This window comes from Trachypithecus francoisi, unplaced genomic scaffold, assembly GCF_009764315.1.
Source record: "Trachypithecus francoisi isolate TF-2019V2 unplaced genomic scaffold, Tfra_2.0 Contig00813, whole genome shotgun sequence".
NCBI lineage: Eukaryota > Metazoa > Chordata > Mammalia > Primates > Cercopithecidae > Trachypithecus > Trachypithecus francoisi.
Window position 1 is genome coordinate 21,669 of NW_022680919.1, and position 18,509 is coordinate 40,177.

The 18,509-nt window shown below is 44.1% G+C and overlaps 2 long non-coding RNA genes across 2 annotated transcripts; both read right to left on the reverse strand.

The window, feature by feature from the left end:
• Positions 1-3,045: 3,045 nt before the first annotated feature.
• Positions 3,046-7,290, reverse strand: LOC117089250. The gene is made up of 2 exons (XR_004439524.1): positions 7,129-7,290; positions 3,046-3,162 (listed from the first exon to the last, which is right to left on the reverse strand). It is a non-coding gene; the product is annotated as an uncharacterized LOC117089250 (long non-coding RNA).
• A 1,107-nt stretch (positions 7,291-8,397) lies between these two features.
• LOC117089254 lies at positions 8,398-15,856 on the reverse strand. The gene is made up of 3 exons (XR_004439525.1): positions 15,798-15,856; positions 15,151-15,285; positions 8,398-8,500 (listed from the first exon to the last, which is right to left on the reverse strand). It is a non-coding gene; the product is annotated as an uncharacterized LOC117089254 (long non-coding RNA).
• Between the last annotated feature and the right edge of the window lie 2,653 nt (positions 15,857-18,509).

Sequence of the window (18,509 nt, forward strand, 5' to 3'; positions counted from 1 at the left end):
TGCCTGACCAATTTATATTTTCCTAGAAAACTTTATCTCATCCAGATTTTCAATGTACTCTTGTCTGTTCTTGGTAATCTCTTGATTTTAACATTTACTATCTGGTTCCTAATACATTTTATTTTGATTCTCCTTTTCTCTTGCTCATTCTCACATTTTTTAAATTCAAACTTTTTCTTCAGAAAACCAGTTTTTGGGGCCAGGCGCAGTGGCTCATGCCTATAATCCCAGCACTTCGGGAGGCCGAGGACGGCACATTATCTGAGGTCAGGAGTTCGAGAGCAACCTGTACAACATGGTGAAACCCCGTCTCTACTAAAAACACAAAAATTAGCCAGGCGTGATGGCACACACCTGTAATTAATCCCAGCTACTTGAGAGGCTGAGGCAGGAGAACTGCTTGAGCTTGGGAAGTGGACTCCGTCTCAAAATTAAAAACAAAACAAAACCAGTTTTTGGTATTATGAGAATAGAAAAGCACACGATTAGAGAGTAAGTTTTGAAGCCAGATTCCCAGCTCGGCTACTTGCTAGCTGTGTAACATGTGCTACGTTACTTAACCTCTCTGTGCTTCAGTTTTTTTTCTACAAAATGATAATAATGGCACATACATCTCATAAGGTTATTTGAAACATAAATGAATTAATCCATTAAAGCACTTAGAAAAGTGAGTGGTACATATTAAGTGCTAAACAAATGTTAGTTATAATTATCAACACTACAAGTTTTAAAAAAATTCCACCCTCTATTATTTCTTTCGTCTTTACTCAGTTCTTTTTGTAGTTTATCATGTTAAAGTAGTAAGATTTATTTTCAGTCCTTTAATTTTATTTATTTACTTTTTTAGAGACAGAGTCTTGCTCTGTTGCTCAGGCTAGAGTGCAGTGGCATGAGCTCGGCTTACTGCAAGCTCTGCCTCCCAGGTTCACGCCATTCTCCAGCCTCAGCCTCCCAAGTAGCTGGGACTACAGGTGCCCACCACCACACCTGGCTAATTTTTTTGTATTTTTAGTAGAGATGGGGTTTCACTGTGTTAGCCAGGATGATATCGATCTCCTGACCTCGTGATCCGCCCGCCTCGGCCTCCCACAGTGCCGGGATTACAGGCGTGAGCCACCGCACCCCGCCTCAGTCCTTTATTTTTAAAAATAAATGCAATTAAGTCTACACACTTCCCTCTAATTTACTTTCCTGAAGGATCATAAAAAGGACAGAGGAGGGAGAACCCTGTCTCACTCTGAGTCAAGCAATTATAGCCCAAAGAGCAGTGCTTAGACGGAAAACAAACTGAATAGGAAAAAATGGGATGCCTAGAACAGATGAGGGATTCTTAGCCTGTGTCCTTATAAAAAGCTGTTAAAAAAGGCTAAGTATGAGTCATAAACATTAAACTACTAACACAAATCAAGTGTATTTTTTATCTCATACTTCCAGGGTCCTTAAAGATTATCTGATAATTAAATTTAAGACTCAGCATCTAAATTAAAGTGCTATACCTAAAACAAGGGACTGAATCAAATAAAATGAAGTTAACGGGAAAATGTGAGATGCAGTGAAACTGAGAGAGGTATATGACCTGACAGCAATGTGGGTGAAAAGAGCAAGACTGAATGTGAGCAGACCTCATGTGGAGTATGATGTCCCGTCTTCTACACCCTAACTTTCAAAAAGACCCTGACAAGCTAGAGAAGGGCACACAGGGAAGGGGAGAAGGGCAGTCAGGCTGACGAAGGGGCAACAGCCAGAATCTGTCTCTCCACAGGCAAGAACTACAACCACGGCAGGGAACTTCAGGAAGTACATGCTGACTTAATACAAAGGAAGAACTGTCTAAAAGACGGAGCTGACCAACAAGGGAGTCAACTATCTTGCAAAGTAGCACTTTCTCCACCACTGAAGTCAGAAACAAACGCTGTATGGCTATGTACAAGGATGCCTGTTCTGAACTGTGGGTAAATTTGGCTGAATGAAAAACCACCTGCACACTGCCCCTAGTTCTACATTCTGCCACAGGCCAGGAGAATGTCATGTCAGCAGAGCGCTGCTCCACAGACTGGCTTAGGAACCTCAGGAGTCATAGCCTAAGGGATTTGCTTTTAGATCCTGGGGCACAGTGGCTCATGCCTGTAACCCCAGCACTTTGGGAGGCCAAGGCCTCCGTCTCTACTAAAAAATTCAAAAAATTAGCCGGGTGTGGTGGTGGGCACCTGTAGTCCCAGCTTCTTGGGAGGCTGAGGCAGGAGAACGGTGTGAACCCGGGAACCAGAGCTTGCAGTGAGCCGAGACTGCGCCACAGCACTCTAGCTTGTGTGACACACACAGCAAGATTCCGTCTCCAAAAAAAAAAAAAAAAAAGTAAATACAAATACAAATACAAACACTTTCCAGCTTTATAGTTACCTGAATTCCCACTTAGTCATACCTGAAATCAAGTGTGGTAATTAAGTGCACACGTAACAGAAAGGGATGATCTCTAGAAAAGTTGTAGTAATTCCTTTACTGGGTGGAAGCAACTCAGATAAAATCTGAGTTGTTATAAAACTCAAGTTTATATTTCTGGGGATGAGACCTGAAGTAACCTCTTCAAAAGGGTTTTCAGCAGTTATTTCATCAATAAGAATGACAGAATTTTGGAGAAACATGTGGCTATTGGCCATTCTCTCAGTTGCATAAGTGACCCTCTGTAGTAAGGCCTCATTCATAAGTCTGGGTAGTTTTTACCTAACAACACAGCCAATTCTCATCAAACCTTGAAGACCAGTTTTTTCCCCAAGCTTAACAGCATACTCAAATACCTTCTCACACATGAATTTTCTACCACACAAAATTTTCCTGCCATGGTTTATCTTAAGTAGGAAGAAGGAAGCCAACAAGTGCAGCCACTTTCTGAAAATTTTGATGTGCTGAGAAAATAGTTCCTGTCAGTCACTCCTTGGACTGGCCTGGCCAGATACTGGGCAGACACTTGTAGCACGGCTTCCTTCACTGACTATGAAGAAGAAAAGATGCAGTGTTGCAGCTACACACTGCCAGCAACACAGTTTGTGTTACCTTGTTCTACTTGAAATCGATGTAAGAATACTGGTTCACTTCTTTTCTCTTCCTTTTCCCACCGGTTTCTGGTAATAGCTCCTGCCATTTTTTAATGGCATCAGAAAAGGCCTAAAAATTGAGAAAGCGAGAGGTTACTTCTGTAAATGGAAAGTAAGAATACACGAGACAGGGAATCCCCAAATGCCATTTTAACACATCTTCAGCTTTCTTCCCAGCATGGTGAACAACAGGTAGTGGCGGCTGGGTGCAGTGGCTCACGCCTGTAATCCCAAAACTTTGGGAGGTCAAGGCGGGTGGATCCTTTGAGGTCAGGAGTTCGAGACCAGCCTGGCCAACATGGTGAAACCCCATCTGTACTAAAAATACAAAAATTAGCCAGGTATAGCGGCACACGCCTGCAATCCCAGCTACTCAGGAGGCTGAGGCAGGAGAATGGCTTGAACCTGGGAGGTGGAGGTTGCAGTGAGCCGAGATTGCACTGTTGCACTCCAGCCTGGGCGAAAGAGTGAGACTATGTCTCAGAAAAAGAAAAAAAAAAGAAGAGGCAGTGGTAAATAGGCATTTCTTTATTTTCATTTTCTCTGACTTTCATAAACTGGTACAGTGGTGGAAGCAAAATACATACTGACAGATTAAAGAGTAGAGAAAAGAAAAACTGTTGGCTGGGTGCTGTGGCTCACACCTGCAATCCTAGCATGGTGGGAGGCTGAGCGGGGCGGATCACTTGAGCTTAGGAATTCAAGGCTAGCCTGGGCAACATGGGGACACCCCATCTCTACTAAAAACACAAAAAGACAGCTGGGAGTGGTGGTCCACAGCTGGGGTCCCAGGTACTCAGAGGCTAAGGTAGGACAATCACTTGAGCCTGAGAGGCAGGGTTGCAGTGAACCATGATTGTACCACTGCACTCCATCCTGGGTAACACAGGAGACCCAGTCTCAAATAAAAAAAAACTGTCCAAGCTGTCCTTGAATAAGCACAGGTTAAATCACACGACAGTGGGCTGGTAAGTTCCATTCTGTAGGCAAATCTTCCATGTTTTTTCTCTGGCCAATGCTCCTCTTTATTCTCCCCTAACCTGCTTCCCCCATGCTCTTCTCTGCCTGCACCTATATGCACCCCACCCTTCGAAAGCATGCTGGGGTTCAAAATCCTTCCACTGGTGAGGATCCCTTTTCTTTCCTACCTTCAGCTTCTCCCTCTTAGATTTTCCTTATCAGGATTTAAATACATTCAAGTCAGGGCGGCTCACGCCCAGGGTGGCTCATGCTTATAATCCCATCACTTTGGGAGGCTGAGGCAGGTGGATCACCTGAGGTCAGGAGTTTGAGACCAGCCTGGACAACATGGCAAAACCCTGTCTCTACTAAAAATACAAAAAAATTAGCTGGACATGGTGGCATGCGCCTGTAATGCCAGCTAATTGGGAGGCTGAGGCAGGAGAATCAGTGAACCTGGTAAGCGGAGGTTGCATGAGCTGAGATCGTGCCATTGCACTCCAGCCTAGGCAACAGAGTGTGATTCTGTCTGGAAAAAAAAAAAGTGCTCAAGTCTTTGGCATCCTAAAAAAAGGAGGGAGAAGGGGTACCTGATTTGAACAGGAAGGAGGGGTGTGTGAGGTAGGACCATTCTGCCTGTAAGAGAAGAAGGAAGAGTGGGAGCCTTTCAGGAAGACTGGGTGGGACTCCTGAGTGTGGCAGGGGGTAGGAGGCCCTGGGGCTCATGTCCTATGGCTATGTTGTTAGGGTGCAGGGCAGGCTGGGGTCCAAGCCTGGGCGGCATGAGAAGGGCGGTGGCTATGATGGCAGTGTTTGTCTGAAACTCCTGCTGAAACTTAATCCCCAGTGTGGCGGTGTTGAGAAGGTGATCTCATCTCTCTTTCAATGCCAGCCCCTCTTTCTTCTTCCCCTCTTTGTAGAGAAACTTATCAAAGGAGTTGTTTATCTTCTGTTTTACCACCTCACCCTTATGACCACAAGCTTTCCAGCTGTCTCTAATCTGACATCTACCCCGCCTCTGCACTTACTAATCTATGCTTATTATTGAGTGGCCAAGTCTACAAGTCTACCATCTGCATTTTAGTCCTCATCTTGCACAAACTCTTAGCAGTATTTAATAACAGGCTGGGCATGGTGGCATCCCAGTGCTTTAGGAGGTTGAGGTGCGAGGACAGCCTGAGGTCAGGAGTTCAAGACCATCCTGCACAATCTAGCAAGACCCCATTTCTACAAAAAACAAAATAAAAAGATCATCCAGGTGTGGTGGTATGCACCTGTAGTCCTAGCTACATGGGAAGCTGAGGCAGGAGGACGGCTTGAGCCCAGAAGGTCAAGGTTGCAATAAGCCATGATTGTGCCACTGTACTCCAGCCTGGGTAACAGAGAGAGATCCTGTTACTAAACAAGAATAACAATGATGATGATGATAATACAGACTGCTCCAGTCTTTCAACTTCCTCCTTCCTGTCTGCCTGCCTCCTCCGCTTGGTCTTCACATGTCAGCAGTCCTCTCTTCTCACCTGGTATCTCTGGATACCTCATCCTGGCTGGTGAGATTTTCCATATGCTGATGACTCTCAAAGTCTTATCACTATAAAACCCAAGGAGACACACACACACACACACCACACACACACACACCCCTAAAAACCTATCTACAGTTTATATTTTCCAAACTTTTTAGTCCATTCAACCTCCCAATGAATTATTTTTACTTGGATAATTCTCACAGGCCCTTCTCAGCACATTGGCAACCAGTGTTTCCCAGACTGAATTCATGATTATTTCCCTCCAAAGCAAATGTTTATACTAGTTCTCACCCCAACAAATGATACCAACATCTTCCACCAAACTCCTACTTGGGTCTGTGATTAAATGTCCCTTGCTCAGGGAGGCCCTTCTGGAGACCCTTGGTCTACCTTAGGTTGCCTCCTGTTTTACCCTTTCAAAGCCCCTCTATTTTTCTTTCAGTCTTTTTTTGGCCGGGCACGGTGGCTCATGCCAGTAATCCCAGCCCTTTGGGAGGCTGAGGCAGGCGGATCATGTGAGGTCAGGAGTTGCTGACCAGCCTGGCCAACATGGTGAAACCCCATCTTTACCAAAAATACAAAACTCAGCCAGGTGCGGTGGTAAGCATCTGTGGTCCCAGCTACTCAGGAGGCTGATGCAGGAGAATCGCTTGAACTGGGAAGGCAGAGGCTGCAGTGAGCCGAGATCGTGCCATTGCACTCCAGCCTGGGTGAAAGAGCGAGACTCCATTTCAAAAAAAAAAAAAAAAAAAAAGGTGGAAGGGGCTTGGCCTACCTCAGCATGAGCCACAGTCCACGGCTTGGTTCTTCTCTTCCTACAGGTAAAACCCAATGAGTATTTTAACCACCACGATAACCCCACGTTTGTCCTTTGGACAAAAGAAACATCACAGTGTTTGCTGAGAATCACAAGAATTTCAGTAGGATAGAATTTAATGGCAGTAAGGGCGACCAAGAGGAGTAAGCCAAGGTCTTTGCTGGTGCACGCACTCCTGTTCTGGCCACAGCTACAAAGTGGGCACCATGTGCTGTCCTTCATGGAAGATGTCTGTGTTACCCACCATGAACCAGCACCCTTCTCACCCTTAACAAAGGCCTTTAAGTGCTATCTAATTAAGGTCCTGGGGGGAAAATGCTAGGAGCTGTCAGTAGCTGCCCATTCTTGTTCCCAGACTCTTTACAGACCTTATGTCCTATCACTGATAACTGAGCCATCTGGGGGATGGATGGTCGTGTGACCTGTCCCAAGTCGGAAAGCAAATCAGGAAGGAGCAGGATTAGAACACATCTTTCATACTCCTGCGTTCCACAGTAGAATGTATTACCCTCCATGTTTTTATGGTCAAACCAGGACTTCTCTGCTTCTCATCTATCTATCATTTCTTTTCATTTAACCCTTCATGACCAGCAAATACCTATTTATCTTCACCCTAATTCCTTAGCAATCATAAACCATCCCAATTTCCACAAGCTGGACTGTTCATTCTGTTATCATGGGAAGATGTAGCCAAGTGATGTGACCCCAAGAGGAAGACCAAGTAGAGCACCTTTCGGGTGATTGCATAGTGTCCTTTGAGCTCGTGCAGGGCCCACTTGATGTCCTGACTACTGAGCATTTTGAAGTCGGCCATGAGGAGGTCAGCAGCTTGGATGAAGCAGCGCTGGTCAAGAGACGTCAATTTAGAATAGTCAAAAAAGTCTATTTTAGGCAACTGAAACGAGAGAGAAGCATAAAATCAGAGGCCAGGCAGTACATTTCCCATGTAAGGGAAATCATTTTAAGAATTACATGTGTAGAAAAGAATAACGTTTGTTCTAATTACTCTATAAGGAAGTTACCAGCCCTATAAGAGAGATGAGAAAATGGTGGCTCAGAGAGGTTAAACGAACCTGTCTGGAGCCGACAGACTAGTTTTACTAGTTATAACTAGTAAAGAAGTATAGTTGGGGATTTAAACCAATCTTTCAGCCATTCTTTCCATAACATATTTACACACAACTATTTTTTTCTATTATAGAATATGTAAGAGATATAATCAAAGAATCTATGGGGAGTTGGAAGATCAAGCAACAGATCTTAATAAAGTTAGTTCTCGACCATACTTTACCATGTAACACACTAAATGCCAGTTTGGATCACAAATAATGACAATGATTAAAGTTTTTAAAAACCAAACTGTTTACATCTTGATATGAGATCTGGTTAAACAGATGTATAGTATACACTGTATACAAATCTCACATTAAAAGAAAAAAGATATTCAACTCTAGGTAACGATCTGCATGCTGATGTATTTACAGGGAAGTGTACTGATGTTTTTGCAATTTACTTTGAAATGCATTATAATGAAATGAAACATAACAAAGATGTGCTGATGGACAGACACAGGACATATGTATGATAAAGAGGATACAGTAAACTGTTAACTTTGTAGTAGCACCAGTGGTAGGGATATAGGTGATCGACGTAAAATATTTCAACTTTTCTGTAGGTTTGAAAATTGTCATAATAAAATGTTAGTGTCCTGGCCAATTCTTGGAATTTGCTTTGTAGGATTAAAGATATGGAGGATTCGTTTAATTCTTTGTGGGAAAAGGAAGATAAGAATTACAAGGAAAGATAGAAGTTACAGACAGAATTCAAAGTGGCTCAGAATGGGAGATCTCACTGAAGTATAGACATATTCTGAAATCCTATGTCCCTCTGCTAGTCTTTAAAAACTTGTCCCAACAAAGCACTTTCTTCCCATACAGATAACAACAACAAAGTAGGGCATTTCCAGGTAGCGACTGCAAAACAAGAACACGACACTTGCCTTTGTCTCATCCTGGCTGGCCAGCAGACTGCTACTGGGATTTATGATGATTCTATCTTCTCTCTTTGGATAATCTGGGTTTTCCAGAAGAAAATTACAAAGTCTGCAAAAACAAATGATGTTACTTTCATACTGCTTCCAAATCCCACACCTGCCCATTGCTTCAAATGCAATGTTTGAAGAATATAGTCCTTAATCACATTACAACTGGCCTATCAAGAAATTAAGATGTGTGCAGCCCAGAAAAACTAAACAGATAAATAAACAACAAGTGCACTGCATTCCTATCTTTGTGGAAGAGAAAAAATATAAAAAGCAATGAACATACTGATTAAGGCAAACTCCTCTGAAGTTTATATATCAGTTAGCTGTTAATGTAATGAAGTCATTACTATTGGTTAAACTTCAAAATTGGAAAATTTGTAAGAAAAGTAGCTACTCTTTGTCAAGAAAACTATGAACAAGAAAGAAGTGGAAACCTGTATTCACATTTACAGTAAAAAACAGTCTGCTAAGAAATGTAATAAATAAATGAAATATAAAAGATCTTCTGTTAATTCATTAATACTTTTTACACCCCTCTGGTAACATAAATCTCTATAGTAATATAAAGCTCTATGAGCCACTGAGTTACACTCGGTTTATTTAGCTAGCTGTTAAGCTAGACTGATGAACAGATCATGTTTTCCTACGAACAGACACTCTTCACACCAAACCCATTAGCTTTGTCTATTATCATCATGAAATACTTCCAAAGTAAGGATATATAGAGTGAGATAACACACATTGATGTGTCACCACCCAGACCCAACAAATGTTAACTATTCAGGCTCTTCACAGTCAAATCAGACAACCACCTTGGAATGACCACACAGTAGTGAAGACAGAGTGAGTGGGGTACAGCTCTAGCCACATTCAGTAGCAAGGAAGTTCCTTTGCTCAGAGGTTAATGGGGACTTCCCCTTTTCTCTGTTCTTTCTCTTGCTCCAGTAGATTCCTAGGATGAACCCCTAGGTGCTATACCTGCAATTCTCACACACCTCCCTTTCTACTGATTCTCTTTTGCCAGATGTCAATAGTAAGGCCTATAATAGTAGGACAGGAGGTCTGGCAGAAAGAGGGCAGAGAAAAAGTGTCCAGGTCTGGCTCCTTTTCTCACCCAGGTGCCAGTGTTTCGGGACTGGTTTGCACGGGTTCGTTTATTCTGCAACCCCCACCGGGGACCCATGTCAAAGTGCTCTCCCTCATCCTGACATCTCAATGCATTTCCTTTTGCCATGACTTCTGGGAGTCCCATATACTTTTTGTCTCTAAGCTCCCTGCTTCCCTACCACCACAGTCTGCCCAGTCTATGGAACACAACGCCAGAGGCCCAAAGAGAGGAAAAAAAGCAGGAAACTCCTCCTATTACAGAGGGAGACAAGAATTCAGAGTTCATTTTCCTTTAAAACCATTGTCATCAGTGGTAATTCTCCATCCTAGAATTCACTGGTGTGCACTGAAGTTATGCAAACCTTTGAAGGCTGACCTGAGAATTAGCCACCAGCAAAAATCCCGTCTGTAGGGAAAGGCCTGAGTTCCAGACAACTCATTACATGTGCATATTTAATGTGGCGACAAACCAGACATGGACTAGCTTTAAAATGGTCTGTTTTCACATGTTTTCTCAAGTACATGATACATAAGTACACCTCTACATGAAATACAGGTAGAACAGTAGATATGATTTCTTGAAAAAACAAACGTGTTTGAGCGGTTCATCTCTCCCCAATTCATTTTATATTTTCAACAATACTAAGAACTTCAAATACTGAAGCGCTACAGATATGAAGTTCCACATGGCAGAAATCAGAAGCTCTCACTATAAACTGTCAGAATTCATTTCTAGTTTAATCCCTTCATTATGCTTACCAACAGAGCTCTTCTGGAGATTAAGGGACATTTGGAGGCACAGAAAATGAAGGACACAGTTTTTCTTCTACAGAAACAAGTGGTAGCCTCTGTTCTAATATCTGCACCCTGGGGCAAAAGCAGTGGGGAAGCCTGCCGGACTTCAATCTGCCCACCTCTTCATATGATCTCACGCTTGAGCTGATTTGACATGCTAGCGGATCTAAAGAAGGCACTCCTGCAAAGTAAGCCAGGCTAGTACTCCAGCCTTTTTTTTTTTGAGACGGAGTCTCACTCTGTTGCCCAGGCTGGAGTGCAGTGGTGCGATTTCAGCTCACTGCAAGCTCCGCCTCCCAAGTTCATGCCATTCTCCCGCTTCAGCCTCCTGCGTAGCTGGCACTACAGGCACCTGCCACCACGCCTGGCTACTTTTTTTGTATTTTTAGTAGAGACGGGGTTTCACCATGTTAAACAGGATGGTCTCGATCTCCTGACCTTGTGATCTGCCCATTCTGGCCTCCCAAAGTGTTGGGATTACAGGCGTCAGCCACCACACCCAGCCGTACTCCAACCTTTCAACCCTTAGATAGCTGTTGCTGCCTTCATCCAACTGAAGTTGACCCCGTGTGAGTGAAAGGTCTAAGTTAACCAGCCAGAGTAGATTACCTGCCATGTGGTTCTCCATAGGCCCTTCCTGCTTAAAATATCCAGATGGTTCCATCTGAAGGCCATTTAAAGACACACATAAAGCAACTGAGACTGAGCTACAACAAAATCCCAGCCTGCTCAACCCAGCTTTGGGCCTTATTTCCAGTTTCCATTAACATTTTAGTTTAGTTGTGGAATTAACATTGCCCTAGGAGTCCAGAGACTAAGGGAAAGGAAAGCAGTCTCAGGAAAGCAAGATTGGTTTGAAAAGATGCAGTACAAGGACTGTACATTCCCCTGCTTTTTGGATTTCACGAGAATTTGTATGTGTTTAAGGATCAATATTTGCTTCTGAGTGACACAAAAAGCACAGAGGGTCAGCAAGTCCCTAAAAGTAAGTACATGTGTGAGACTCAGGAAGTAGGAGAACAGAACTGTAACAGAAGGTGTCAATTTGATTACATTTTAGTGATTTTTATAGACAATCTTGAAGATATATTTAAACATGATGTTCATTTGCAGAAGAAGAGAAAAACATTGAAGTATACTCAATTTTGATGAGGTTAAATTGTTAAAAAATACTAAAATATGGTATCTGGTATTCAAATCATTGTTCTATAAATGAGCAAAGTTTATACTTTTCTCTACCATTTACATTTTCTGTAATGAACAAAACAGTATTCCATTTCATAACCAGGAAAACATTAACCAAAAAAAAAAAAAAAAGGAATTCAAAGAGAAGAGAGACGTAAACAATTCACACACAAGTGAAATACAATTAGTAAACAAATATATGAAAAACACAGCCAATTATCAAAGAAATGTCACTTATGCTACTTTATGCCTACCCTAGTTAACTACAAAAAATAACATCATAACTCAGTATTGTCGAAGAACTGTTAAAGCAATTCACACATATAAGTTGTTTTAAATGAGTGGAAGTCTACAAGAAAGTTTTCATTGTAAAAATGTAGTCATTGCTGCTCAATTTTCCTATAAACCTAAAACTGCTCTAAAAAATGAAGCTTAGTAATTTTTAAAAATGTAGTTACTATCATGCCACTTAGAAGCCCAAAAAGAAAGTATTTTAAAAGCTTAGGAGGGAAATAAAATCCCCAACAAACAATTCTGCTGGAAGACAGCAAACATAGCCAACAGGAAGGTGGATGCCAGGGTGTGGGGCAAGTACAGTTCAGGAGACAAGCAGGAGAATGTTCACAGCTACATTATCTGTGACAGTCAGAACTCAAATCCCTATCAAAAGTAGATGGAAAATTTAATTGCTAAGTGGTATAAATGGAATACCACTTAGCAATGAAAAATATAAAAACTATGGTTCTACCCAACATGAATAAACCTCACAAACATAATGCTGAGTGAAAAGAAGTCAGACTCAAAAGACTATAGACTATACAAAATCTTTATGTAGTGTTCAAAGAGGATAGCAACATTCTATTTCTTGAAGATTTCTGGGTTGTAGTTACGTAAATTTTTGGTTTGTGATAAATTATTGAGCTGTGCATCTTTAATTTGTTTATTTTTTTCTTTAAGTATATTATAAACATATTGGTATACAATAACCAAGTTTAAAAACTATATACAATAAAGAATATATGGAAAGCCTTGAGAAGAGTGAGTAACTGGCATGTAAATAACAAAATGGCTTTCTTTCCTCACTGTATGGAAGGTTAAATACCCAGGTAGAGTCTCTCACTGAAAAATAAAAAATGCTTTAAGAGTGTGAGTAATCCAAGCTGGGTGAGGTAACACATGCCTGTAATCCCAACTATTCGGGGGGCTGAAGCAGGAGAATCATCACTCCAGCTTGGGTGACAACGGCAAAACTCTGTCTCAAAAAAAAAAAAAGAAACCAGCTATATCAAGAACTCAAGACATGAGCTTACAGTCAAACAAGAAAACGAGACACCATGGGAGCCAGCAGGAAGAACAGAATATGATTCCCAAGAACTTATCACATCAGAACAATCAAACTCACAAAGAAACTAGGTTTATTGTTTAAAGAAATAAAAGAAAAAAAAGACTAAAAATAAAGTATAAGAGCAAAACTCTAGGAAAATAACCAAGAGAATTAAAAGCTTAAACATCATAACTAAAAAACAGTAACACAGTGGATGAGTTAAAAGATTACACTCTGCTGAAGGGAAATGTGTGGGCTAGAAGACACCTCTGAAGAAATTATCCAGAATGCATCTCAGAGACAAAGAGGTGGACTTAGAGACACAGAGATTGTGGGAGAAGACTTACAGAAGACAGGAAACAGCTATAAAATTTCCAGAACTGACCAACATCATCAATCTACAGACTGGTAGTATATACTCTTAATGGTTTTGCCTTACTGAGAAGCATGTTAAGTAAAATTGATAAAGATTAAGGGAAGGCCAGATGAAGTGGCTCACACCTGCAATCCCAGCACTTTCAGAGGCCGAGGTAGGTGGGTCACCTGAGGTCAGGGGTTCAAGACCAGCCCGGCCAACATGGGAAACTCCATCTCTACTAAAAATACAAAAATTAGCCAGACATGATGGCACATCCCTGTAATCCCAGCTACTTGGGAGGCTGAGGCAAGAGAATCACTTGAACCTGGGAAATGGAGGCTGCAGTGAGCTGAGATCGCACCACTGCACTCTAGCCTAGGTGACAGAGTGAGACTCCATCTCAAAAATAAATAAATAAATAAATAAATATCTGATGATAGTGGTTGTACAGAGGTGGGATCAGACAAGGCCACTACTGGCTCCAACAGTGTCATTGTACAAATTAGAAAAAAGTACCTACATTGAGTTAAGTACCTGGAAAAGGGTCCTTCCTTCTCAGCCTCGGCAGGGAAGAAATCCACCTGCACCCCTGACTGAGAACTACAGTATAAGATAGGAACTTAGAGGAAAGGTGTTTAGTGAACTGTCTATTTTAAATTTACCACCAGGCTGGGCACAGTGGCTCACAGCTGCAATCCCGGCACTTTGGGAGGCCAAGGTGAGCGGATCACAAGGTCAGGGGTTCAAGACCAGCCTGACCAACATGGTGAAACCCTGTCTCTACCAAAAATACCCAAATTAGCTGGGCGCAGTGGAGCACGCCTGTAATGCCAGCTACTCAGGAGACTGAGGCAGGAGAACTGCTTGAACCCAGGAGGCGGAGATTGCTGTGAGCCAAGATTATACCACTGCACTCCAGCCTGGGCAACAGAACGAGACTCCATCTCCAAAAAAAAAAAAAAAATTTACAACTATTTCACCTCTGCAGATCAGAGGGAGGGGAAAGAGTTTATCTGTCTCCCAGGCTGGAGTGCAGGAGCATAACATAGCTCACTGCAGCCTTGAATTCCTGGACTCAGGCAATCCTCTTGCCTCAGCCTCCCAAAGAGCCAAGATTAAAGGTGTGAGCGATGTGTCTGGCCCATATTTATCCCTTTTATAATGAAAATTAAGAAATGTGGCCAGGCGCGGTGGCTCACGCCTGTAATCCCAGCACTTTGGGAGGCCGCAGCGGGTGGATCACCTGAGGTCAGGAGATCAAGACCAGCCTGACCAACATGGAGAAACCCTATCTCTACTAAAAATACAAAATTAGGGTGTAGTGGCACATGCCTGTAATCCCAGGTACTTGAGAGGCTGAGGCAGAAGAATCACTAGAACCTGGGAGGCGGAGGTTGAGGTGAGCTGAGATAATGCCATTGCACTCCAGCTTGGGCATTTAGCGAAATTCCATCTCAAAAAAAGAAAAAAACAAAACAAAACTGCAGAACAAAAAAATACATGTTCCAAAATTCCCCTCAAGGCTAAGCCAGAATCTTCTGGCAAAAAAGAAATTAAGCATCATGGGAAGACAAGACCGGTTCAGCATCACCTGTAGTATTTCAGGTCATAAAGGCCTAGTGGAGTACTCCTTTATAATCACCACACCTTCAAACACTGATGCTGACACTCTCTCTTAAGACTCAATGACTGCATATTAACAGCGTCTTGTCAGCAAATTAACAGCTTATTAAGCTCGTAATGAATGAGTCTTACACTTCATTCATGCCAGCAATATCATTATCTGATATAAATCTGGTCTAACTAGTCTTTTTATGTCTAAAAATGAAATGTCCCTGGATTCTAAATGGTATAAAATAGGATCATTTCAAAAGACAGAGCTGTGATACTAAAAGAAAAAGCCACAGGGAAAGGGATAAAGTGAGAGCAAACAACTTACCTTGTCCCTGATGGCAGTGAAAGTTGTTCAAGTGAATCACCTCTTCATTGCTGTTTCCCTCTGTCATTTTCAAACGCAGACATGCACATACGGGACCGCTAATATCTAAACATGGTGACCATCTGTTTCAAAGGTCTGAAAACGAAGCAAAGAGGAACAGTAAGAATGAGGGAGTATCAAAACTCTTGCCATGTATCTGGTGAGGGAACATCTGAAGTTTATGCTGAAAACATTCCTTGAGAAAACATATCCAAGGAAGTGGGTCAAAAAAAAAAACCCATAAAAACTCAAAACGTATGGCATTAAAACATATTTTTAAAATACACATATTAAAAAGACAAAGTACAGACAGAGAATTCACATTTTGATACGAATATGCTAACAAAGAAATGGGCTAAGGGTACTAATAGGCAATTCACAAACAAGAAAACACAGAAGATGCTCAACCTCACTAATAATCAGGGAAAGGCAAATCAGAAAATGAATTACGTTTCAGCCAGACGCAGTGGCTCACGACTGTAATCCCAGCATTTTGTGAGGCCGAGGCAGCAGGTCACGAGGTCAGGAGTTTGACACCAGCCTGACCAACATAGTAAAACCCAAGCTCTATTAAAATACAAAAATTAGCCGGGCATGGTGGTACGCACCTGTAATCCCAGCTACTCAGGACACTGTCGCAGGAGAATCACTTCAATCCTGGAGGTGGAGGTTGCAATGAGCCAAGATAACGCCGCTGCACTCCAGCGTGGGCAACAGAGTGAGACTCCTTCTCAAAAAGAAAAAAGAATTATGTTTCAAACCACTGGTGTGGCAAAAAAGGCAAGCATGTAAGAAATGGGAAATCGGCCGGGTGCGGTGGCTCAAGCCTTGTAATCCCAGCACTTTGGGAGGCCGAGACGGGCGGATCACGAGGTCAGGAGATCGAGACCATCCTGGCTAACACGGTGAAACCCCATCTCTACTAAAAATACAAAAACTAGCCGGGCGAGGTGGCGGGCGCCTGTAGTCCCAGCTACTCGGGAGGCTGAGGCAGGAGAATGGCGTAAACCCGGGAGGCGGAGCTTGCAGTGAGCTGAGATCTGGCCACTGCACTCCAGTCCGGGAGACAGAGCGAGACTCCGCCTCAAAAAAAAAAAAAAAAAGAAATGGGAAATCTTCTACATTGTTGGTTTGGAGAGTAACTTGGAAAAGATATTCTGAATAGCAATTAGCAATACACACTAAATTACAAATGTACAATCCCTGTGACTTAGCAATTCCACTTTCAGATACATTAGCTAAAGAAACTTCTGTGTGTTCTCCAAGAAATATGCATAATAGAATACATGGACAAGGAAGGTCATTACAGCAAATATGTAATAAAAGCAACTTGAAATGGTCTTACTGGATATCAGTAAAGGAATAAATAAAATTCATATGAGGACACAACACAGTAAAATTAACTAATGTTAAATGAAAATAAGTGTGATACCATTTATGTAAATTCTTACACAAATTTAAAATACATTATATTTAAATATTAAAAAATACAGCCAGGTGCGGTGGCCCACACCTGTAATCCCAGCTCTCAGGGAGGTTGAGGCGGATGGATCACTTAAAGTGAGGAATTCCAGACCAGCCTGGCCAATATGGTGAAACCCCATCTCTATTAAAAACATACATACAAACGCCGGGTGCGGTGGCTCACACTTGTAATCTCAGCACTTTGGGAGGCCGAGGCGGGCGGATCACGAGGTCAGGATATCGAGACCATCCTGGCTAACACGGTGAAACCCTATTTCTACCAAAAATTACAAAAAATTAGCCGGGTGCGGTGGCGGGTGCCTGTGGTCTCGGCTACTCGGGAGACTGCGGCAGAATCGCTTGAACCTGGCAGGTGGAGCTTGCAGTAAGCTGAGATCGCGCCACTGCACTCCAGCCTGGGTGACAGAGCGAGACTCCGTCTCCAAAAGAAAAAGAAAAAGAAAGAAAAAAGAACGGTTCTCTTTGCACGATCGAAGTACCTGGGACAACTGCTATCCAGGCCCTCAGGGATGCACAGAGCCCTGGCGGATTTGTCAGAAATTTCTGTAACCCGCATGCCGCGCACGCTCCAAGGTTGGTTGCAAGTGGCCCAAAGTCTTGGATCCCTGGTCCCGTTACACCGGGAGCCGGGCCAGCCCCCAGCGTCCGCAGAAGGGTCTGACGCACTTGCGGCGCCCTGGTGAGTGCCCGGTGACAGTCGCCAACTTCCGCGGAACACCACCCACTCCAGCTGTGAGGGGAGAGGTGGGAAAACGCCGCTCGCCTGGGCTGGGGTTCACAGGGACCACCCGCTTCCCGCCGCTCCTCCAGGCCGCGCTCGGGTGCACGGACCCCTGCCTCCGCGGCGGCCTCGGGCCCGGGGGAGGGAAGCGCGGTCTCCCAGGCTGTCGCCCTAGCGCAGCCGACCCAAAGAGCCGGCCCACGAAACTTCGCGAAGAGGCGGGAGGGTGTCGCCCAGTCGCTCAGCGCCTTTGTCGCTCCCGCCTCGGCACCACACGGGGCTCGAGACGCCCAACCCAGTCCTTTGGCCCGATCCCGCCCGGGCCTCGGCGCGCGCCCGTCAGCTCGGCGGCCCTCACGGCCCGCGCCCCCGCCCCCACCCCCACCCCCACCCCCAGAGCTCCACGGCCGCCTCCACCCCCACCCCCAGAGCTCCACGGAGGCGTCCCGCAGAGAGGCCGCCTCGCCTCACAGCCCCGTCCAGGAGCTCGAGTGCGCCCCGCGACCGACACTCACTCGCCACTCAAATCGCCGGCTAGCCAGGCGGGTTCGGCGGCCTTCGCTACCACGCCAGTTACTCTTCACAAGCCGCAGCTGCGAGCTCCGTCGCCGCGACAGAGGCAGCCGCTACACTCCTTGCCGTCCTGCCGCGGCGTCACCTCGCCTGCGCACAGCGCCCCCTCCCGACTAAGGACAGGAAGAACCATAGAGGCACTCCGGATGCTGTGGAGAAGGGACCCGGGGGCTCACCATAGAGAGGGCCGCCTAGCCGCGCCTGCATCCGGGCACTCCCCCTGCGGAGACTTGACTCCCCCATCCCCGAACCCACAGGAGCGGTCATCTCCCCAGAGCTTAAAAGGGTATGGGGCAGGTGGTTGTGGACGTTTACTCGATATCTACTTATTTGCCCTAATTGCTTTGGCAAGTCATTCATTCATTCTGCAGATATATTCTGTGGATTTCCTGTGGACCACGCACTGTTCTAGGATTTGGGAAAATTAAGAGTAAAATGGATCCCGTGGCTGGGCACAGTGGCTCACGCCTGTAATCCCATCACTTTGGGAGGCCGAGGCACGGATCACTTGAGGTCTGACGTTGGAGACTAGCCTGGTCAA